The sequence below is a fragment of the Chlorocebus sabaeus genome, chromosome 29, assembly GCF_047675955.1.
Source record: "Chlorocebus sabaeus isolate Y175 chromosome 29, mChlSab1.0.hap1, whole genome shotgun sequence".
Taxonomy (NCBI): domain Eukaryota; kingdom Metazoa; phylum Chordata; class Mammalia; order Primates; family Cercopithecidae; genus Chlorocebus; species Chlorocebus sabaeus.
The window spans coordinates 566,231-590,692 of record NC_132932.1 but is presented as its reverse complement, the minus strand read 5'-3'; the positions used below and the strand labels follow the sequence as shown (position 1 = coordinate 590,692).

The 24,462-nt window shown below is 41.6% G+C and overlaps 1 long non-coding RNA gene across 1 annotated transcript in view; it reads left to right on the top strand.

The window, feature by feature from the left end:
• The window catches only part of LOC140710644 (uncharacterized), a 58,260-nt gene extending 34,139 nt beyond the window's left edge, over nt 1-24,121 (top strand). The window contains exon 4 of the long non-coding RNA XR_012091742.1: nt 21,971-24,121. This is a non-coding gene — a long non-coding RNA (uncharacterized lncRNA). The remainder of the gene's footprint in view (nt 1-21,970) is intronic.
• The last annotated feature ends 341 nt before the right edge of the window (nt 24,122-24,462 follow it).

The following is a 24,462-nucleotide window of genomic DNA, read 5'->3' as shown; positions in this document are numbered from 1 at the left end:
GGTAGCAGAGGAAAATTTATTGTTTCATCTCATAACGCATGTGTTTTAATTATTTCTGCAATCAGATTTAACAAAGCTTTAAAATGAAATTTAAAGTAGCACAAGGATTTTATGAAGATCTTGTATAATAAATTTCAGCTATATTGCCTTATTCACAGAATCTAAAAGACTGCTATTTGCTTTTCTTATTATTTTCAAGGGGAAAAAATTTTAAATCTTTCTCCCCAGGTGTCTTGAATAATAGTGGTGTATTTTTCTCTGTCGTGGCGTGCAGAAAGGCCCTCTTCTGCTGAGTTTATGGATTTTTTTTTAAGTTAATGATAGCGGTTTGTTTGAAGTAGATTTTTGTATGTGTGTGTTTGAGGTGAAATTCCTGCAAAGAGAGAGGTGAAATAGTCATCTGGGTTCTTGCTGTGACCAAGAAGGTTTTACCTCTTATGGGGGAATGAAAATAACACTTAAAAATCTTAACTGGCTTTGTCATGTAGTCAAGTATTAAAAAATAACAAAAGCCTCATCAATGACATTACCAGATTTTTTTTGGTTGTTTTATTATTATCATTTTTTTGAGCACCCACGCTGGAGGGCTGTGGCATGATCTTGGCTCACTGCAACCTCCACTTTCCAGGACTCAAGCCATCCCCCCACCGCAGCCTCTTGAGTAGCTGAGACTACAGGTGTGTGCCACCACACCCAGCTACTTTTTACATTTTTTTGTGGAGATGGTGGGGGGCGTGGTCTCACTATGTTGCGCAGGCTGGTCTCAAGTTCCTGAGCTGAAAGCCATCTGCCCACCTCTGCCTCTCAAAATGCTGGCATTATAGGTGTGGGCTACTGTGCCCAGCCTAAAGCACTTTGACTTTCTAATTAGTCAGGATACACTCGATGCTGGTAACTGCTACCTGCATCAGGGATACCTGAAAGTATCTCTGAACATCATCTCTAAGGGAAAATGTTTTGAAAAAATTGAAAAGCTATGTGAGGAAGTACAGAATCACAAGTCACATAGAAACAAAACAGAGCCAAAATATAAATACAGAGTGTGTGTGCATATATACACACACACATTTTTTATATGCCTTATACTTTCTTCTACTCTGAAATAGAGAGTATTATCATTCTCTTCTTTATATTCAGGAACGTAATAGGTAATTACATATTTTTAGTGATCCCCTACAAATCTTGATAAAGTTGAACCAAAGTAGGAAACTGTAGTTAAGCTCAGTCTTAGTTTTGGTGGCATAAAATAAGGGAGGACTAGCCCAGGAAACTGTGGGCAGAGTCCACTAACTACTTTTTCTGCCCTGTGGTTCTTCATAGTCCTTGTAAAACCAGTAGATAACAACAGTAACTAAGGGTGTAGACCCTGGAGATGAATCAGAAGGAAACCTGGAGACTGTGAAGTGAGTTGGTAAGAGCTCTACACCCAATAGGACAAGGAAGACAATACTAGCTAGCTCATTCCTTTCTATCTCCAACTTCTAAACATTAAAAGCCACGTTTTTGGCATGTGTTTTTCTGGAAGGAATGATTGGAATATCCAAGGACGTGAGGGGAGAGGAAAGTGGTAAAATGGCATTTGCCGTAAAGGAGTGGGAAAAAAACGGAATTGCTCCAAGGTTGGTTGTGTTCTTCCAGCTCCATCTATGATAAAGAGAATGAACAACTAGGTGTTTTCCTTCTGGACAATGATTATGACGCAGATTACTACTGGGACGAGAAGCATCACCACTGTGGCCAACACAGAAGAGAAGTGTTATTGAGAATCACTTATAATGAGATGCTACTTCAAAATAGGAAAAATTTGATAAACAAATTTATAATACAAACGATTATAAAGACCTAAAGACCTTTCATGACAGAATTTTTAAAATGATGTGTTAATTATAAATACCAATATCTTGCTAATTAATGTGCCTTGCTTGGGCATGTCAAGTATATAACCTATTAATATAATCTATCTAGACTGAAATGCCTTATTAAGACCCCATTCTAGGTCAGGTGTAGTACAGAGATCTGGGGCAATCATTGCATGTTGGAGTCCCGGATTCCAAGGGCTTTTGGGAACAGATTTGTGAGAAAAGTGAAAAGGAAGCAAGCAGGAGGATGTTTATTTTTAATAAAGAGACCCTGCCCTAACTTCCTGAACTAAAAAAAAAAAAAAAAAAAAAAAAAAGACCCCATTCTGTAAGAGATATTTTATTCCCTGGTTTTGGGACCTGACCACTACTAATTTGAATTTTTACTATAGTCATTCCTAGGAAACGTTCAATAAAAATTTTTAGATGAATTGCTCTCAAGCCCAATTCAATGCTTGTTAATTTGTTAAGAAGATAACTAATGAGTCTGCTCATCCAGAAAGGGTATGAAAATGAGGAATTCTGGAGTTGACAAATGATGCTTATGTAGGCAGCTAGTTTTTAAAAAGTATGAAAGTTTAGAGTTCTATTTCAAAGGTTACCAAAACATGGAGTCCACATCAGCTGTTGGGAGGGGAGCCCATGGCAGGATAGTCTGAAGTGGCAGGGGTGCACACTCAGGTCATGGGAAAACACTTCTCAAAAACAAATGACAAGAGGCCGAAGTGTGGGAATAACAAGATTTTACCCCCCCAAGTTATGTTAGGGCTGGTAACAAGAAAGCATCAATGGTATTGAGTCCACTGGGGGCTCACTTCTGGGTGCTAGGCAACAAGGTATGAGTTTTGAACTGTCCAAAGCCAGTGGTTTTTCTCAAATTTAGATAAATCTTCCCATTTCTTAGTTTTGGGACAAGGATTTTATTTGTTTGTTTCTTCCTTAAACAAAGGATTCTTGGATTCGAAATTAAGAATGACTGCAATAAAATTTAGCATGCATTCTGTTTCAACCCCAGCTGGTCTGACACCACCTGGCATACTACAATTCCGGTGGTAACCTTCTGGAGCTAGTGAAGACCCCATCAGTTACAGGCTCAGTTCTCCATAAGACTTCCTTCACTTTAGTTGCCAGCTGCAATTCAGAGGTCCTTAAGCCACCTGCACTTTTGACCAAGTGGCTACAAATTTAGGAGTTCTCACAAACCCCTCAGGTTAAAAAATTCACTAGTATGTCTCACAGAGCTTGAGAAAACACTTTTTAAAAAAATAATTACAATTTTATTATAAAGGATGCAGATCAGGGGTAGCCAAAGGAAGGGATACACAGGGTGAGTTCTGGGAGAGTCTAGAGTGTGGAGCTTCTGTGCCTTCTCCTGTGGAATCAGGGTGCTGTCACCCTCCTGACACATCAACGTGTTCACCAGCCAGGAAGCTACACTAAGCTTTGGTGTCCAGAGTTTTTATTGGGGTTTCATTAGGTAGTCATAGTTCATTAAATCAGTGGCCAACTGATTGAAGTCAATCTCCACCCTCCTTTGCTCTCCAGAGGTCAGACTGAGCTGACATCACATTTCTCAGAGTCCCAACCCTCTAATCATGTGGTTGGTCTTTCTGCTGAGTCTTTCTGGTGAACAGCCCCATCCTGAAGCTATCTAGGGGGCCACCATGAGTTTCCTCATTAGCATGAACTCACCTGGCTCATGAATAATGAAGACACTTCCATCACTTGGGATATTCCAAGGGTTGTAGAAACTCCATGCCAGGAACCCTGGACTAAGACTAGACAAATTCTTTATTAAACACCACCACAGGAACACAGGTAATGTGGTCCTGCTTTCAGAGAATGAACTTTAAATGATGTACAGGGGTTCAGATTTGTTTTCCAAATGGGCCAGGGTGATCTTACCAAAACACGTGTGCTTGAAACCCTTCAGTGGCCTCCCACTGTTCTTAGGACGAAGAGTAAAATCCCTACAGGCCTCCTGGGTCCTGCATGGCCTAGCTCCTGTCCTGTCTGACCTCATCTGACACGGCTCTTGCTCCTTGCTCTCATGGGCTGGCCCTTCAGTTTCTTGAATGCACTTGCTGTCTTGTCTGGACCTCTCCCCTTGTTGTTCTGTGCTCGGATCTGTCGTCCCCCAGCCTCTTGGTCTATGTGTTCCTATAGCACTTTGGCTGCTTTCCTTCATGGTCCTTGACCTGTCTTCCCTATTAGCTGTAAGCTCCAAGGTGAGCTGTTTGTGCTCGTGGTTGTATCCCTGCCCCCAAACTGGTAAGTTCCTAGTACAGAGAGGATGCTCCACATACCTTTGTTGAATGAATTAATGAAGTGGTTCTAATTCACCCCCAGGGAATTGGCAAAAACCCTTGCCCAGGGCTGAGAGAATACTGTTTGCTCTGCCTGGACTTCCCTTGTTCTTGTGTTTTCATGTTCTGCTTATTTTTATTCTTGGTGTCTCTCATTATTTTTGCCCCATGTCATTCTGTACAGGGCTCTATCTGAAGTCAGGGCCTTTGCTTATGCACTTGCTCAAAGTCTGCCCCTCCAGAGTCTTAATCAGTTGTAATCCTGAGGAGACTCTAATGTGTTTTACAAAACCCCTGCTGCTAAGTTACTAATCTGGGGAAGGCTTCTGGCTCTCCGTGGTATGGGGATTCTACCTGTGCTGCTGCTCTGCTTTGAGCCTTTTTTAAAAGCCTGCTTTCTTTGTGCCATATCCTAGCTTGGTCTTTTAACTGCTGTGTTGTTCTAGGTCATTCCTTACCTTCGTTTTTCCTGTTTAACACCATTAAGCCTCTCCTGGGCATTACCTGCCCGTAAGGTTGTTTCTGTTAAATGACTTGATGCCTACTTTCAGGTGTATTAGTCTTGGTAAGTATAATAATTATGCTGGAAGGATATAGGAAACAGACACAGAGGAATTAAGTTAATGTTACTCGAGAACGTACAGCTAGTTAGCAGCATAACTGGAATTAGAATGCCAAACTCCTGACATCATATCTAGCTGTTCTTTCCACTCTACCCTGAATTGGCTCACATTTGTGAACTGGCTCACATTTGTGAACAGGAAATTGTGTTGGCTATCTTTCCACTTATCAAAGTGTTTGGAACCATAGCAAGCTACTTGCCCTATTCATATCATATCACCTCATTTGATTCTTGGACTGCAGAAACTGGGAGAAGCAATTAATAGCAGTAAACTCGACTTTTCTCAACTTTCCCCTTCAGATGTTCTGAACAAAGAGAACAAGGAACCCAGATCACAAAAAGCTCCAATTAAAGGGAATTTGACTGCATATCCAGATGTTAAAATTACTACCAACCCTCTAGGTTTCCCTTCAGTGTCCATGTTGTAAAAAATGGTTGGAAAATGTATTCATATTTGCCACTGATATGTTCATAGAATAGATGAGAAAAAAACACCTCGGTATTCCCACCTGAGATAAGAAGGTGTTCTGAAAATATCTTGTTGGCTAGGCATGGTGGCTCATGCCTACAATTCCAGCACTTTGGGAGGTCAAGGCAAGAGGATTACTTGAGCCCAGGAGTTTGAGACCCGCCTAGACAACATAGGGAGACCCTGTCTCTATAGAAGTATTAAATTTTTAAAAAAATTTCGCTGGGCGTGGTGGGTCACACCTGTAGTCCCAGCACTTTGGGAGGCCGAGGTGGGTGGATCATGAGGTCGGGAGATCAAGACCATCCTGGCTAACATGGTGAAACCCTGTCTCTACTAAAAATACAAAAAATTAGCTGGGCATGGTGGCAGGAGCCTGTAGTCCCAGCTACTCGGGAGGTTGAGGCAGGAGACTGGCATGAACCCCAGAGGCGGAGCTTGCAGTGAGCTGAGATCGCGCCACTGCACTCCAGCCTGGGCGACAGAGTGAGACTCCATCTCCAAAAAAAAAAAAAAAAAAAAAAAAAATTTATAAAACAATAAAATTAAAAAATCTTATTATGAATGGCTTGTTTATGGTCATCACAAAGATTCATAAAAGATGAAATGTAGATATAATTTAAAGGAGATAAATTTTAGAGTTTTATGAGATTAAAAAATAAAAAAGGGCCGGGTGCAGTGGCTCACACCTGTAATCCCAACACTTTGGGAGGTCGAGATGGGTGGATCCCTTGAGCCTAGAAGTTAGAGACCACCCTGGGCAACATGGAAAAACTCCATCTCTACCAAAAATACAAAAATTAGCTGGGAGTGTTGGCGTGCACCTGTAGGCCCAGTTACTCAGGAGGCTGAGGTGGGAGGATCGCTTGAGCTCCGGAGGTGGAGGGTGCAGTGAACTGAGATTGCACCACTGCACCCCAGCCTGGGTGACAGAGCCAGACTCTACCTTATAAATGAATAAATAAAATAAAATATAAAAAATAAAAGGGCTGCAGAGAAAGAAAGTTTTCAGCTCTTCCAGTGGATCTGACAGGTGCTTGAATTCTGCCTTTGATCATCTTGTTTTTTGTCTGCAGTCCTTGTGTTAAAAGGGATAAAATGGAGATGATTAATCCCCAGACAAGCAGGTCATCTGATAAATTGGAAGAATAAATACCCGACAAGATGACCCATCCTTCTAAAATGCGTGCATCTCCTCTGAGGTTTAAGGACATTTTTTGTCTTCCCTATAACCTATAAAGCCTCTCCAGTGTCATGAGTCCCGGGCCTTCTTGCTGTAGACCCTGCTTCCATAGTCCACACTTCACACAAAGCCACCACACTGTGTTTCATGATTTAGAAGAGGGTTTCCCTTTCTAAGGAGGATACAATCAGACTTTTTTGTTTGTAAAGCCCAAGTTAATAACCTTTCAAAACGGATCTCAAAATGGAATGGCCCACGCTGACAAATGTGGTCGGAATTCTGGCACACAGAGTAAGCAGCCCTGTGCATCTCAAGGCACTGCACCCGCAAGAATGTTTCTCAATCCTTACGTGTTGTTTTGTCAGTCTTTTCGTGTCACTAATGGAGGAAGATGGTAAAGCAGTTCAGCTCCTTGTCCCTTTCCTCTGTTGGCTCCTGTACTAGGTGTCTTCTCTTTGCCTTTCTAGAGCCACATTTTACCTGTCCACTCCAGACCAAGGAGGGAGGCAGGCCCAAATGAACATCATCAACAGACTCATGCTTTCTAGCTTCTAGCTGGGTTTGGCTAAAGGAAGTCATCAGCAGGCACTGGGAAGTGGGGTGCAGAGTGAGATGGGGAGTTTATTACTGCAGCTCATTCCCTTCCAGTTCAAGAGGGTTAGCTCCTCCCACTTCTGACGGGTGGTCCTTTCCTGTAGCTGCTCTCTCAGGGTGCCCAGAATCTCCCTTCCCTGACAGCCTTCACGCTTAGAGATGGTAACCAAGGAACTGTATGACCCATTGTTGGTTTCATAAGTTATTCCCACATATTGGTAATAGTCCCTTTATTAAAAATTCCTCAACTAGCCTGTTTGCATAAGCCATCAGGTTCTTGTGGGGATTCTAATTGATAGTACTTTGTTGTGTTTCTCTCTCACTTTTTTTCCCTCTTTTTTTTTTGTTCTCTTATTCTCCTTTGTCCCGCTCCTCTCCTCCAATTTCCTCTCCGTGTCTACAATTTTTTCTTTCTATCCCTATCTCCTCCATCTGAATACTCAATTTTTTCTCTGTTGTTTTAAAGTATTACTATTAAAGTAATACAGCCGGGGGCAGTGGCTCACGCCTGTAATTCCAGCACTTTGGGAGGCCGAGGCGGGCAGATCACGAGGTCAGGAGATTGAGACCATCCTGGCTAACATGGTGAAACCCCGTCTCTACTAAAAATACAAAAAAAATTAGCCAGACATGGTGGCGGCACCTGTAGTCCCAGCTACTGGGGAGGCTGAGGCAGGAGAATGATGTGAACCCAGGAGGTGGAGCTTGCAGTGAGCAGAGATCGTGCCACTGCACTCCAGCCTGGGCGACAGAGCGAGACTTCCTCTCAAAAACAAAACAAAACAAAACAAAACAAAAACCCAAAATCAAAACCAGAAACAAACAGACAAACAAAAAGTAATACTGCATTTATTTACCTTATTTAGGAATGGAGATGAGCATCAATTAACGAAAAACTTAAATAATTTGAAGAACACAAAAACAAGATATGGTGGCTGCTGGGAGTGTAAAATGGTACAACCACTTTGGAAAACAGTTTGACAGTTTCTTAAAAAGTAAAATACACATCGACCATGCAATCTAACCATTCCATTCATAGGTATTTATCCAAGAAAATCGAAAGCATATGAGGACTTTTACATGAATTTTTGTAGCAGCTTTATTTTAAAAAGCCAAAAAATGGAAATAATCCAAAAGTCTACTAACAGGTGAGTGCTTAAAGTATATCTAAGCAATGGAATACTACTTAGCAACAAAATGGAATGAAATATTGATATACACAACAGCACGGTTGGATCTCAAGATAACTAGGCTGTGCAAAAGAAGCCAGACAAAAAAGAGTACATACTGTATGACTCTATTTATATATAAAAGCAACTAATTTATAGTGACAGAAAACAGATCAGTTGTTACCTGGAAAGCAAGGGCTCAGGGAGGACCAAGAGTTACAGATTATGAGGTGTGTAAGCTAACTTTTGAAGATAATGAATATGTTCACTATCTTGACTATGATGATTGTTTCACGCATGTATATATATGTCAAAACTTATCAAATTGTGCACTTTAATATGTGCAACTTATTTAAATATGTCAGTTACACCTCAAAAAGCTGTTAAAAATAACACACAGTGATGAGTTTAAAGATGGTGTATTACTTTCCTGTTGCTGCTGTAACAAATTACACCACGCACTTAGTGGCTTAAAACAATGTAAGTGTATTCTTTTACAGTTTGCAGGTCAAAGGTCCAACCAAGATCAGTATCACTGGACTCAGGTCAAGGTATGGGAAGGGCTGATCTCTTTTGCAGCATCTTAAGGGAGAATCTATTGTATTGTTCAGCATCTGCTTGCCACCTGTTTTCCTTCTCTGTGGCCTCTTCCTCATCTTCAAAGTGAGTTACTTAAATCTCTGCATCACATCACCTTCTTTCCTCCATGCTAAAATCACCTCCTCATCTCTTCTCCCTCTTGTAAGTACATTTATTATAACTACATTGTGATTATATTTAGTGCCCACTCAGACAGCCCAGGATAATCTCCCCATCTCAAGATGCTTAACTTAATCACACCTGCAAAGTCCTTTCTGCCACATAAGAAAATGTTTGCAAGCTCTGGGGATTAATGTGGGTATATTTGGGGCCATTATTCAGTTTACTGTAGATGGTATATTGTTCGCTCTGTGAAAATGCCTATTGCTTAGTATCTAGGAATGGCTTATCTCCTTCTGCTTTGCACTGAAGTATTTATAAGTAGTGTTGGCTCTTGAAGAGAGGGGAGCAACTTCCAGGTTGGATATTATATGAAAAAGCTCACTGTGCAGAAATCATCCACTTCCTGTGTGGAATTATAAGGCATCCACAGAATAGCAGCCTAAACATGTTAAGTCCATTCTCACATGGGCCATACTTTTTCTTGAAGAAAGGGCTTAGGCAGCTGGGGGAAGGATGACCCTTTAGACAATTGTTACGATTTTGTGCAAAGCTAATCCTTAGCTCAAAGGCTTCAGTCTGCCCCTTGTTAACCCATCTTTAATCATATCTGTGGTCTGACCCGGGAGATGCTGGGAAAATCCTCACCACCTGATTGCCAAAAGCAAACATCAGGGCCTATGTGTGGAGCTACTTCTAGGGAAGCTACTGAGGTGATACTCTCATTCCTAAAGTAGGGTAGACCCTTGAGCTTTGTTGACCACAGACCTTGACCCTAGTGAACCTTCTCAGAAAAGCAGGGAGTCTAGAGATAGGGTGTATTATGATAGGGAACAGGGTCAGAGGGAGATTTTGCCTCTTAAGTCCCGCAGGGGTAGCAGATGGAGTGATGCTGTGACTGCCTACACCCTCTAGAGTGGCTGCCTCTTGTCTGCAGTCTGGCCCACACCGACAGTAGGCCCAATTTGTGGAAGCAGCCTTGCCCAATCCAGAAATGTCTCCAAGACTGAGAGTTCTTCAGTGTGATCTCCTTCAAAAGGGAGACAGTCATAAACAAATGACAAATGCAAACAAATAGAGACTGGGGATAGCTAGTGGGCTTTGAGTATCTCTAGGAATGCCTGTGGGGCTCACGGGATGGTTCTTGATCTGTAAATTGACAGGGATAGCCCACATTTACAGAGTACTCTCCTGTGGGCAGGGGAGAAGGTCTTATTTGTTCCTACTTGTTGCTCTGACAGGCCAGGTTTCCTCCATGTAGTTTAGCATCTGGGGACTCTGTCTTTCCTATGCAAAGGATCAGGTGAAGGAGATGTGGGAGCCTGGGGAGAAATGGGAATGAGCTCTGTGGGTGTGGACACAGCTGAAGTTCCTTCCCTTGCCTGAAGGGGCCAGCAAAGACCCAGATAGGGTGGAGACGTCTTGACTCCCAGGAGGGAAAAAAAATTCCTAACAGCCCATAAAACCCAGGAGATGGACAACTCTTATCTAGCAACTGTGTGATTTCTCTGCCTGGACATTGACAGATCCTCCCACAGGGTTCCCTACCTGCCTGGAGATACTCGGGCTGACCCTAGATGTTGGAAAATGGCAGTCTGTGTGGGCCTGGATGGAAGAGGCCACAAGGGTATAGGATCTCCCACCGAGTAGCTTTGCCCTCTTGGATATTCCTGGGATGCCTGTGCCCCAGCCAGAGCCTGTAATCAAGCCATCAGAACTAATAAGATAATTTCCGCATTATATTAAACTGTGGATGAAGGATAGGGATGCAGGAACAGACTAATGGCTCTAATGATTTTCCCCAACCTTTCACATCTCAATATAGTACAGTCATCAGACTCCTTGTTCATGTGCTAGAAAAATGATGACTCCTCGGAGAAGCTGCTGGCAATGATCATTTAGTTTCTAATTATTTTGTGTTTAGTTGGGTGGGGTCAGGCAGGATAAACCATGGTAGAGGAGAACAGTCAATCACAATCTGCTCCATAGATAAGCATCTCTTTTCCCACCCAGTTTCACTGGTTGCCATATTTTCAACAATCAAGAATATTCTTATTTGTTAATTTACAAAAGTAAATTCTTCTTATAAAAAACAGATAAAAAACAAAAGCCTCCTTTTACTTTACTCCTCCCATCTACTCGCTTTCTCAGAAGTATCTATCATTGTTGATTTGGAGAATGTCCTTCTCTCTATATGTATTGGTTTAAAAATATGTCCACAACTATTTGACATGGCTTCTTTCAAAAGGTGGAACCCCCTCCCCTCATCTTAAGTGCAGGATGGACTTAGTGACTCATGTTTAAAGCATAGAATGTGGCAGGAGTGATGATTTATGATGTCTGAGACTAGGATGTAAGTGGTGTTGAGCCTTCCTCTCTTGTTTTCTCCAACCCCCTGTTCTGGGGGAAGCCAGCTGCCATGTTGTGAGGACACTCAAGCCAACCCAAGGAGAGTAATGTGTGTTGAGGAACTGAGGCCTCCTGCCAGCAACCACATGAAGATCCATAAACAGATTATTGTAATGGATTCTGCCACCTGTGAGGGCATAGGCTCCCAGATGTCAGGGGTACTCTGAAATTCTGGATTCCCAGGTACAGGAAAATGAACAGAGGACAGAGCACACAATCCCCAGGCACATTTTTATATTGACATGCAGTACCTAAGGATGTATATAACAGGTGTGTCCATTTTCAGTAGCTTGGGTTATGTGGTGGTTGCTGATATTTGCTGCGCGGTCGCCCTTCAGGGTTAGAGGATTTATTACCCCAGCTGCTGGGAGAACTGCTGGCAGAGAGTCCTCACCCATCAACCTCCTCTGCGATTTCCTAAACTGAAGAGAGCCATCGTGCCCAGGGTCATGCCACTTCCCAGCAGCCCACATCCAGGGTCGAATAATGAGTGGTATAGAGCCCGGCCCTTACACCCCAACTCAGGAGAGCTCTGATGGCCACCCCATCTTCAGAACTCCCTGCAGGATTGGCTGAGGCATTCATTGAGACTGCACTGCAGCTGAACTTCATCATCTTCCCATTCCCACGTCCCTCCCTTCCCTTTCACAGGTGTTGATACTCAAAGCACTCCCCAGTGAGCCTCTTGCATACTAACCTCCATCTTGGAGTCTGCTTCCTGGAAACACAAGCAGGGACAGTGGGTTGTTCCAGGATGTTCTTGGAAAGCAGATGAAGAGACGGTGTCTTAGAGCAGGATTACTGGCCACCCATCTGGCATCACTGGTGGTAGATGGGGCATCGATAGCTAGTAGCAGAAGGTGGTGGTGCAGTCGCTCACTGGTGATGAGCTGCAATGGTGTACTTGTGGAAGGGAGTGCATTAACTGGAACAAGGTATTAGGCATTTGAGAAATGTGGGGGGTGTGGTAACTATACTTATGCTCAGGAAAAGGATAATGAAAAGCTGAAAGTAATTAATCAGGTATTACAAACTAAGTGTTGGCTGGGCATGGTGGCTCACACCTGTAATCCTAGCACTTTGGGAGGCTGAAGGGGGTGGATCACTTGTGGTTAGGAGTTCGAGACCAGCTTGGGCAACATGGAGAAACCCTGTCTCTACTAAAAACACAAAAATTAGCCCGGCATGGTGGCAGGTGCCTGTAATCCCAGCTACTTGAGAGGCTGAGGCAGGAGAATCACTTGAACCCCGGAGGTGGAGGTTGCAGTGAGCTGAGATTGCACCACTGCACTCAAGCCTGGTGAGTGCAGAGTGAGACATCGCTAAAGAGAAGAAAAAACTGTCAAAGCTGGAGGACCTTTTAAAAAAGAGTAGAGGAGCTCCAAAGGAGGTTAAACTCCCACATAAGGCAGGTCTGCTATGCCAAGGACAGGGCATCTGGGTGGGAAGAAGTGGGACCCTGACACATATCTGAGTTGATGTCCCCAGATCTTGACTTCCCAGTTTCCCTGGGAACCAAAGGTTAGAAGCAGGAGTGGCTCTGTTTACCATCACACCCAGTGGCCAACTCGGGGACATCCCACACCCCGTAACCTGCTGCATTCCTACATCTGTGGACTCTGTTAATTTAGAGGTCTTAGATCTCAAAGGAGAATGCCTTTATTTGGGAGTAAGCAAAAGCCTTGTTCAGCTATAAGCTATGGCTGCCATTTGGATACTTTGAGCTTCTTGTGACAAAGAACAGCAGGGAAATAGAGGATTCTCATCCTCACAGGACTGAATGACCCTTATCATTAAGTGGGGTCAGGAAGGAACACATTGAGAAGGCAGTATGGAGAATCTCTTCAGGTATAAATGGATATAAGCCCTTGACACAGAAATCTACTTTATGGATGTACAGCTACTCATCTGTATCCACGGGTTCTGCATCTGATGGATTTGACCAATGGTAGGTTGAAAATACTTTGTTAAAAATTGTGTCTGTACTTAATATGTACAGACTTTTTTTTCTTGTCATGATTCCTTAATCAATACAGTACAACCACCATTTACATAGCAGTTACATTGTATTAGGTACTATAAGTAATACATAGATGATTTAAAGTATATGGGAGGATGTGCTTAGGTTATATGAGATTTTGGCATTTGCAGGAGGTTAATGACATTTGGAGGTGGAGCCTTTGGGAGGTAATTAAGATTAGATAAGATCATCAGGGTGGGGCCCCCATGATAAGACTGGTGGTTTCATAAGAAGCAGAAGAGAGACCTAAACTGGCACACACACTTCCCTCTCACTATGTGATGTCCTCTGTCATGTTATGACATAGTGAGAAGGCCCTCACCAGCAGCAGCCTCTCAACCTTGGACCCCCCTGAGAAACGTAAGAATAAATTTCTTTTCTTTATAAATTATCTAATTTTTGATGTTCTGTTATAGCAAAGAAAATGGACTAAGACAGTGGGTCTGGAGGACTTGGTTCTCTGTTAGGAGGAAATGCTCCCACCAGGGAACACAATAAAGGTTACCCTGAATCTAAAGGTATGATTACCCTCTGATTATTTTGGAATCCTCATGCTAGTAGAACAGCAGACAATGGACGGGAGATATAATTGCCTCTGATCACCATAAAGAAGTTGGATACCTGATACTAAATGGTGACACAGAGGAATATATCTGAAATTCAAGGGATCTGTTTGGGCATCTGTTGGTGGTCCCATGCCTCATATTAACCATGAACAGACAATTGCAGGGATGGTGGCCTGACAAAGGGAAGCAGGGGCTCAGATTCATCCAGGTTAAAGATCTGGTCACCTCCTAGGGCAAGTAAGCCTTCTTACATTAAATTTGAAGTGCTAATCAGACTATACAAGTGGAGATGTAGAGTAAGCAATTGGATACACAATTCTGGAGTTGGGAGGGGTCCAGGTTAGAAGTATGTATTTAGGAGTCATCATCATATAGAATGGATGAGTCTACCTCGTGGGGGAGTATAAGTTACAAAAAGAAGAATTGAGGTCTGGGTCACACCAATGTTTAGAGGACATGACCTTTCAGTATTTGTTTGCAGAGGTGAGAGGTGGGAGGAAAATCAGGCATTTGGCATTCTCAAAGCCAAGTGAAGATAGTTTCCAAGGAGGAGAGTTATCAACTGTGTCAGGTACTGCTGGTAGTTGAAGTAAAATGAGGATCGAGTATTGACTCTTGGTTTTTGTGGTATAAAATTAATTGGTGACTTTGACAAGATAGGTTTCAGTGGAATGGTGGGGGCACAAAACCTGAATGAGCTTGAAAATGGCGAGGAAACAAATAAGAGACAGTAGATGTAGAAAACCCTTTCAAAGAGTTGTGTTATTTTAAAAAATGTGGGAGTCGGGAGAGAATAGGCCAGTGAGGAGGATCCCAGTGATCCAGGATAGAGGGTGAGCTGGTCAATGCAGGGGTGCAAGGGTAGACCAGTGAGGAGCATCCTGGGATAGGTAGAAGGAGATAGGACCAGAATACAGGGTGGGGGTGCTTTTGGTCAGGAGCTCCTAAAATCTACCTAGAGCCAGTGGAGAGAAGAGACAGTGAATGGGAAGAGATGTGTTTGGGTGGAGAGATATGTGGTGGGAGCTTGGAAGGTCTCTTCTAATTGCTCGATATTCTCAGAGAAATAGGAGGGGAGGTCATCAGCAGAGAGTGAGGAGCTAGAGATTTGAGGAGGCATGGGAGGATGCACATAGGCTATATGCAAATATCATACCATTCTATGCAGGGGGACTTGAGCATCCATGGATGAATCACACAGTTGTCAAGGGAGTGGGAGTATGAATGCAGATAAAGTGTGAAGCTGGGCAGCATCAAGGGGTCACCCAAAATTAGGGGTCAGGGAGTTAGATTATGGATTTCATGGTGTGACTGGGTAAAATGTACTTTCATTAGCTTGCTGATTGATCTATATTGGCTCTGAAGAAGGCAGGTAAATTTTTTGTTCTTGGCCTTTATCCAACTTATCTTGAAAACTTTGGCAGTGTCACTAAGCAGTTGAACTTCTTCTGTCCAAAGGTGATTATTCCCCCAGCTAATAACATAACCTATTGGCGAACGTTGAGAAGAGCTGAAAATGATTGCACACATTTAAATACCTGGAAAAGCCAGTTGCAGCACTAAATGTTGTGTATCCATGCTATCGTTGCTCATCTCTTGTAGAACTTTCCTCATCTGTTTTCCTTGCTAAGAGTTGAGGTGTGGAAAGGTGAAGTCCTTAAAGGATAATTGTCAACACATCCATTGCCTCATTCCACTATGTATCCAAATTCAGAACATCTCAACACAGATTAAAACACTTAATTTCCAATATCAAGCTACACTCTTAACCAAATTAAGTATAAGATAGGGAAGATAAGAAGCCCTAAGGCATTAATCATTAGAAGAGGCATCCCAGTAACCAATATTTACAATGGTCTTTCTGTTGGCAACTTGGAGGTTTCTTCACTTGAATTCACACACCATAGTAAAATAAGGATAGGAGCAGAATAAGACTCTCCTCCTTTTTGAGCTTGGCCAACTAAAAGGGGAGGTAGTAAAGTGAATTTTACATCACCTTGAACACAGGTGCTTTCTCAGGCGGATCATTTCTCAGGCAGGTCATTAGGAAAGAACACACATGGAGGCTGAATATCTGAAAACTGATTTCTTGTTTTAAGAAACAACTTTATTGAAGCATATCATAAAATTTAAGTCTACAATTCAATGATTTTTGTAACTTTACCAAGTAGTGCAACCATCACATTTGGTGAGTTGTAGAGCATTTTTATTGCTCCAATAAGACTCCTCATTCCCTTTACAGTTGATGCCTGTTCCAAGCCCCAGACCTAGGCAACCTTTATCTGTTTTGTCTCTATAAATTTTATAAATTTGCTTTTCTGAATCTTTCATACTAATGAAGAAATTGATTTTTAAAATATATATATGCCTACTAATACCTCTTGGAAAGTCTTTGCATATATACTGTTCTATAGCATTCCCTTGGCCAAGGGGTGGGACACCTGTCTCAGGCCTATGGCAGTTTTGGAAGAATATCTGTTCATATCTCTGTATCTCTATGGATCTATTTATATAAAATATTCAACATACAGTTTTCATATTACCTTGGTGGTGAGTCCCAGTTTGTCTAGGGCACAGAGGGAATCCCAGCGACAGGAGTAGCTCAAGATTGGGCAGGTCCTGGGTATCTGGGAAGCTGCTGTTCTCTCTCCTCTCTAAGTCAGGCCATCCTTTCCTTTCTCCTCACACTAGGACATACCAGGAGGTCTCCCTGCCCTCTTTCCAGACTTCACTTTGTTGAGTCACCAAAGCCCCAAACCAGGATGGAGACTCCTTTTGAAAGACACCAAATCACATGCTGTCCATCACACAGGGCATCTTTCACAGCTTTGCTTCCCGCCACAGGGCACAAGGACCTCTATGAATCACTATGGACTGTGCACATGAGCTCCCAGGAATTCTGGTTCTTTCCTCGTATTTTCTATGTTAACATATGGGCCCATGGTCCATTCAGTTGTCTAAGTCAGAAACTGCAGTCAGCCAAGATCCTTCTCACTTGTTCCATACCCAATTGTCACCAAGCCCTGCTAATATGATATCTGCTATCTTTTAGTTGATCTTCTCCTGATTCCTCGGTCACTACATTTTGTTGGAGTGGTCATCTGTCTTGCCTGGAGTGTAGCTGTAGCTTCTGTTCTGCTCTTACTTCGAAACTAAGCTGGAGGAACCTTTCCAAGGTGAAAAGCTGATCAAGTTCGTCTCATTGTGGAGATTCAACCATGGCTCTCCCTTGGCTTTGATGATAAAATGTACATTTCTTGCCTTCCCACACTGAGACTTTGTTGATTTGTCCCTGACTCCTCTCCCTTTGCCTTCACAAGCTCCTTCTACTATAAACATAACAATGTTCTTGCATTTCATGCTTGCATCTCTCATTCCCTGGATTGTTCCTACTCTTCCCTCAGACTCAGCAAAGGCATCCCTTCTGCAGGGAAGCCTTATAAATACATCTACTTGGTTTTACATGGCTGTCTCTGCAACCCAACCTTCAGGGTTTCCCCTGCCCCTCTTCCCACTACTACCAGGCTGACAATATCTTAAGGGCACAGTTCGTATTTTATACTTCTCCAGAGTCATTGAATATGATAGATAGCCACTCATTATTTGGAGTTTCTTAGTCTCTTAAAAAAACACACCTCTTTTCAGAGAAAGGGAAACGTGTACACTGCTGCTTGGAATATAAATTAGTTCAGCCAATGTGGAAAGTGTTTTGATGATTTCTGAAAGAACTTAAAAAACAGAATCACCATTCAACTCAGCAACCTTATTACTAGGTATATACCCAAAGGAATGTAAATCATTCTGCTGTAAAGACACATGCACACCTATGTTTATCACAGGACTATTTACGATAGCAAGGACATGGAATCAACCTAAACGCCTATCAATGGTAGGCTGGAGAGAGCACCCTGGCCAACATGGTGAAACCCCGTCTCTACTAAAAATACAAAAAAAAAATTACTGGGCGTAGTGGCGGGCGCCTGCAGTCCCAGCTACTCGGGAGGCTGAGGCAGGAGAATCGTTTGAACCCAGGAGGTGGAGATTGCAGTGAGCTGAGATTGCACCATTGTACTCCAGCCTAGGAGACAGGGCGAGACCCCATCTCAGAAGGAAAAAAAAAAAAAAAAAAAAAAAGGGGGCCTGGATAAAGAAAATGTGGTACGCATATACCATGGACTACTATGTCGCAGTAAAAAGAACAAAATCGTGTCTTTTGCAGCAACTAGCATGGAGCTGGAGACCATTATCCTAAGAAAACTAATGCAGGAGTAGAAAACCAAATACTTAATGTTCTCCCTTGTAAGTGGGAGCTAAACATTGAGTACATATGGACACAAAGAAGGGAACAGCAGACATCAAAGTCTACTTGAGGGCGGAGGGTGGGAAGAGGGTGAGGCTGGAAAAACTACTCCTGTGACATGCAATGTACCTATATAACAAACCTGCACATGTACTCCTGAACCTAGAATAAAAGTTAAAAAAAGGTCACATCTCTGTCTTAATGTCTGTCCCCTGTAGATGCCTTGAGCCTCTTATGGGATCATGAGGATTGTGTTCTGGGATCCCGGGAGACAAAGCTGAGATTTAGCTGGATAAAGCAGGTGTGTAGCACAGCTGACGTTTGTTCTCGGTGGAAATCAGGCTCTTTTTTCCTAAGGAGAGTTCTAGAGCAGTTGTTTCTATTATTAGTCCATTTTTTTGGAGTGTATTCTATGTACCAAACTCAGTTTCATTTGGTGTTTTCGTCTTCATGCAAGCCCACTGAAGTGGGTGGTACTATCCCTGCTTGACATATAGGAAACTGAGTCATATACAAGTTAAATAACCTGCCCAACAAATATAATCATTATTCATTAACACATAGATTTGTCTTTAAGCCCCATGTTCTTTACTTTTTTTTTTTTTTGAGACAGGGTCTCACTCTGTTGCCCAGGCTGGAGTGCAGTGGTGCCATCTTAGCTCATTGCAGCCTCCTCCTCCCGGATTCAAGCGATTCTCCCACCTCAGCCTCCTGAGTAGCTGGGGCTACAGGCATGCACCACCACGCCTGGCTAATTTTTATAGTTTTTTTTTTTTTTTCTTTTGAGACTGGCTTTCACCATGATGGCCAGGCTCCTGTGCTCTTAACTTCTAAGCCATGTTTTATGAATTCAGTTATGAATTGGATACGTGTTGTGAACTAAAATTCGAGCAATTTTGTTTTCTAATCCAACATGAACACAGAAGTTAGTGGGGTGTCTAAATGCAGGCTGAGGGTGGGAAACCAAGTTAACTACAGAGCCTCTTGCCTGGTCCTGCCTTCAAGCGCACCTCCCCAATCTCAGCCTGGGCTACTCTGAATAGGTTTTCTTGGCTACCATTTTCCTGGTCTCTATTCCAAAGACCATGATACAGGAGGTATCTGTTCTTTTTCAAATATTACATGTCTAAGACTTGTCAGCAAGATACAGGCTTCCACTGACAGTTTTGGAGTCAGGCTTAAATGTGTAGAAACTGCTTCTATTCCAGGCAATTTCTTTCCAAAGTATGCCTACCTTTATCTGGCTTTCACAGTTGTGAGTCTAGACATTCTTTTTTTTTTTTTTTTTAATACTTTAAGTTCTAGGGTACATGTGCACAACATGCAGGTTTGTTACATATGTATACCTGTGCCATGTTGGTGTGCTGCACCCACTAACTCGTCATTTACATTAGATATATCTCCTAATGCTATCCCTCCCCCCCCCCCCCGTGATAGGCCCCAGTGTGTGATGTTCCCCTTCCTGTGTCCAAGTGATCTCATTGCTCAATTCCCACCTATGAGTGAGACATGCGGTGTTTGGTTTTCTGTTCTTGAGATAGTTTGCTGAGAATGATGGTTTCCAGCTGCATCCATGTCCCTGCAAAGGACACGAACTCATCCTTTTTTATGGCTGCATAGTATTCCATGGTGTATATGTGCCACATTTTCTTAATCCAGTCTGTCACTGATGGACATTTGGGTTGATTCCAAGTCTTTGCTATTGTGAATAGTGCCGCAATAAACATACGTGTCTTTATAGCAGCATGATTTATAATCCTTTGGGTATATCCCCAGTAATGGGATGGCGGGGTCAAATGGTATTTCTAGTTCTAGATCCTTGAGGAATTGCCACACTGTCTTCCACAATGGTTGAACTAGTTTACAGTCCCACCAACAGTTTAAAAGTGTTCCTATTTCTCCACATCCTCTCCAGCACCTGTTGTTTCCTGACTTTTTAATGATTGCCATTCTAACTGGTGTGAGATGGTATCTCATTGTGGTTTTGATTTGCATTTCTCTGATGGCCAGTGATGATGAGCATTTTCTCATGTGTTTGTTGGCTGTGTAAATGTCTTCTTTTGAGAAGTGACTGTTCATATCCTTTGCCCACTTTTTGATGGGGTTGTTTGTTTTTTTCTTGTAAATTTATTTGAGTTCTTTCCTAAGCCAAAAGAACAAAGCTGGAGGCATCACACTACCTGACTTCAAACTATACTACAAGGCTACAGTAACCAAAACAGCATGGTACTGCTACCAATACAGAGAGATAGACCAATGGAACAGAACAGAGTCCTCAGAAATAATACTACACATCTACAACCATATGTTCTTTGACAAACCTGACAAAAACAAGAAATGGGGAAAGGATTCCCTATTTAATAAATGGTGCTGGGAAAATTGGTTAGCCATAAGTAGAAAGCTGAAACTGGATCCTTTTCTTACTCCTTGTACGAAAATTAATTCAAGATGGACTAGAGACTTAAATGTTAGACCTAAAACCATGAAAACCCTAGAAGAAAACCTAGGTAGTACCATTCAGGACATAGGCATGGGCGAGGACTTCATGTCTAAACCACCAAAAGCAATGGCAACAAAAGCCAAAATTGACAAATGGGATCTAATTAAATGAAAGAGCTTCTATATATTCTTTTGAGTAGAAAAGTGGTTTGCATCCTTGACAAAGTAGTTGGCATTAGAACCTAGTCTTGTCAGTGTTTGTTTGGCTTTTTGATTTTTTAAAATTCAGAACAAATAGTAATGTGACTCAGGTCTTGAAGGTATAACTCAGTGTTCCTGAACCAGGAGGGAAGGAGTGTGCCCCATCTTTAGGTAGAGAAGTTCTAGGGATATCATATAAAATTATATATATACACATATACATGAATATACACATGAATATATATGAATATATATGTGAAATATATATATGTGAATATATATATCCAAGTATATATACATGAATATATATGTGAAAATGTTTTGACAACTGTAAATTGGTATACATATGCTGGGTATGTAACTTTGTTAATTTTGTAATTTTGTATATAGCAGCTCTCATCCTATTTGCTATATTTAGCACTTATTTTTCTTAAAATTCCTTTCCTTTTCATAGCTCTTAATGAGGCATTTTTTCCCTTCTGTTCTTTCCCTGACACACCCCATCCCCACAATTTGCCCTAAAGAGGAAAATAAAAAATTTTCTTTGTGACCATCAACACTTTCAACACTTCTATGACCAAATGAGTGGCTTCCCCCAACACTCCCCCCACACCAACCAATTCTCCTGTTCTTTGGACACCAGCTAGGCATCTATAGTTCAACTGTGACACCAGCTACCTGGAGTTAGTGTTAGTACAGGTTAAGGGCTCAGTCCCACAAGACTGTCCCGGTTCCAGAAGCCAATTGCAAGTACTGAATCCCCAAGTTACCGGCACTTCTGTCAGCCTTGGCTACAGATGGAGGATTCCCAGGACCTCCTCTTCAAGTTTGACAATTTGTTGTGTTGGCTCTCAGGACTCAGGGAAACACTTTTGCTGGTTTATTATTAAGGATATGATAGAGGATGATATGACATGAACAGCCAAATGAAAACATATATAGAGCAAGATCAGCAAGGGTCCTGAAAGCAGGGGCTCAGTCCCCATGGAGTTGGGGTGCACTGCCCTCTGGGCACATGGATGTGTTCACCAACCCAGGAGGTCTCTGAACTCTGTCTTTTAGGGATTTTATGGAGACTTCACGTAGGCATGATCAATTATTAACTCAACCTCTATCTCTTCTCCCCTCACTCAGGATGGGAGTGGAGCTGAAAATTCCAAGCTTCTAACCACGGCTTAGTCTTCCTGGAGACCAGCCCTCATTAAGGAGCCCAGCAAGAGTCACCTCATTAGAAGAAAGCATGCTCTTGTCACACAGGAAATTCCAAGGGATTTAGAATCTCTGTGTCTGAAACTGGGGTCAAAAATCAAATATTAGAACAAAAGATACTCCTAGCACCTTTACGGCTTTGACATTACAAAGGTTTTAGGAGGTATGGCCAATAGCTGGGAAAGAAGATCAAAATATAAATTTCTTATGTCATAATATCACAACCTTTAGTTTCCCCTCTGTGTCTCTGAACATACAGACAGGAATTCATGTAATTACATAATTTGGTACATTTACATAAATGTATTTACATGCTATATATCATTTGTTAATTTGTCTTTTTCATGTTAATGTGTCTCAGAGATATTTTTGAATCAGCACATGGTATATTTACCTCATTTAAGAGCCATTCTGTGCTTTTTGATGGAAGGCGCTCATAAGAATACAGGGAGACTAGCAGTCATGTTTCAATCCTGCGGTGAAGCTGACACCCAACTGGGCACTAGTGCTCTACTTGTGCAAAATGATGTCATTAGTGGATCCTGCCTTTTGAGTGGCCTGGGGTAAGTGGTCAGTAGACCTTTGCTCTTCACAGTCCTCGAGGATCAGAATGTGAGCAAACTAGAAGGCACAGAAACCCAAGTCACACTGACACAGTGGCAGTAGGTTCTAGTCCATTCTCAATCTTTCTACTTTGAAGAAATGCTTGAGTTAATTTTCAGGTCTCCAGGAATCCCTGCATAAACCCAATTACATCTAAAGCTATGGATCATTGTTATGAGAGTAAGCTATGGATATAATAACCTACTATTATTTGTCAGTGTTATTTTTTATAGGGACTGATATTTTTCAGTGGATCTATTTACTGTAGCCAATCTATCAGCCACTCTTTTTGTGTGGTACCCCTCCCCTCTGCCCCACAAAGGATATCTCTTCTACTGCAAGTCAGTCACGTAGGTGAGGAGACTTCAGTTTCTTCTTTTAATAAATTCCTACCTGATTTTTGAAAAATTTTGTCCAAGTAGGCTTCAAAGTTTTATCACACATTCATAGTATAAGATGCACTAATGAGGTATGGGACATGGTATATGATATATGCAAGAGTAATTATTTCTCCTGTTTAAAGGTAACAATTTTTTTAGCCAATCTGTGTTGACTAGAATCAGGTAGCTAATGATTGGATAGCTTTTTAAAATTAATGTCTTTCTTTTTCATACATTTAAAAAACCCTTAAGGTAAACATAGTGTATTTCTTTTAAATAACTGGCTTAAACCAAAAAGCAAATGAATTTTTGAAATGTCAGCTTGGTAGGTTTATCTAAATAAGGATTATAAAGTTATTTTAATTAATGCTATTTACTATATAAAATTTTTTGCCAGTATTGAATAGTAAAGCAATTAATCACAAGTCAAAGCAAAATGAGTAAGAATATAGTTTAAGACATTATTTTATTAAAGCTTTGATTTTTTTTTTCACTGAGGGACATGATAAAGGTCAAATAAAAGTCTAGCAGATGCAAAATTATTATGCACATATATTAGTTTCTTGATTTCCTTTATAGGCTTATATGTGCATATAAAGCGTTTTTTTTGAGGTTAAAAATATAGAATGAAATTACATCTTTTGTCTAAAACATATTCTTACTTTTTACTGCACAAATACGTACTGAATTCTGGGCCAAACTCGTGATAAGGACACATGGATATCATTTTCACCTGAAACGAGGCAATATCTGTCCCAGTTCTTGATGGTTGTTAAACAAAAGAAAGCTTGCTTACACGTGTAAGAATTTGAAAACTTCAGCAGATTGTTCATTGCTTTCTTATGAGTGGTAGGATCCTCTTAGAGAAATCCAATACTTTTCTAGGGCAGATCAGGGAATCTCATGTGATTTACTTCACAAAGTTCTTCCTCTTTTCTCAGTCAAATTCTCAGGATGAGCAGAATGTACAGATTCAGAGACAGGATCCTCACCCTGCAATACGCTTGTGTGGAAAGGAAGGAAAATACTGTTAAATTTTGTTCTGCAGTTTTCCTGATGGTTTTCAATAAGGCTTGAGACTCACTGTATAATAAATAATTTAACTTTATCCAAAAAGATGTCTAACCACCTTTTTTTTCCCCCTTTGCTCTCAGCTTCTGGGAGGTGGTCTCTAAGCCCTTAGAATGTCCTGTCTGGTAGTTAGTGGCTTTTTGATTGATCTTACAAATGCTTTTTCTGTCTCAATCCTAGAAAAGAATAAATTGGAGTTTGCCTTTTTGTGAGGATGATTCCAATTTACATTTACTGAATTGCTATAGGGTTATTTGAATTCACCAGCTACTGTCATACACTGGTGAGAGGAGGTTTGGATTGATGCAGGTTCTGAGTGGAATCGTACACTATACTGATGATATCATGATAACGTCTGAAACT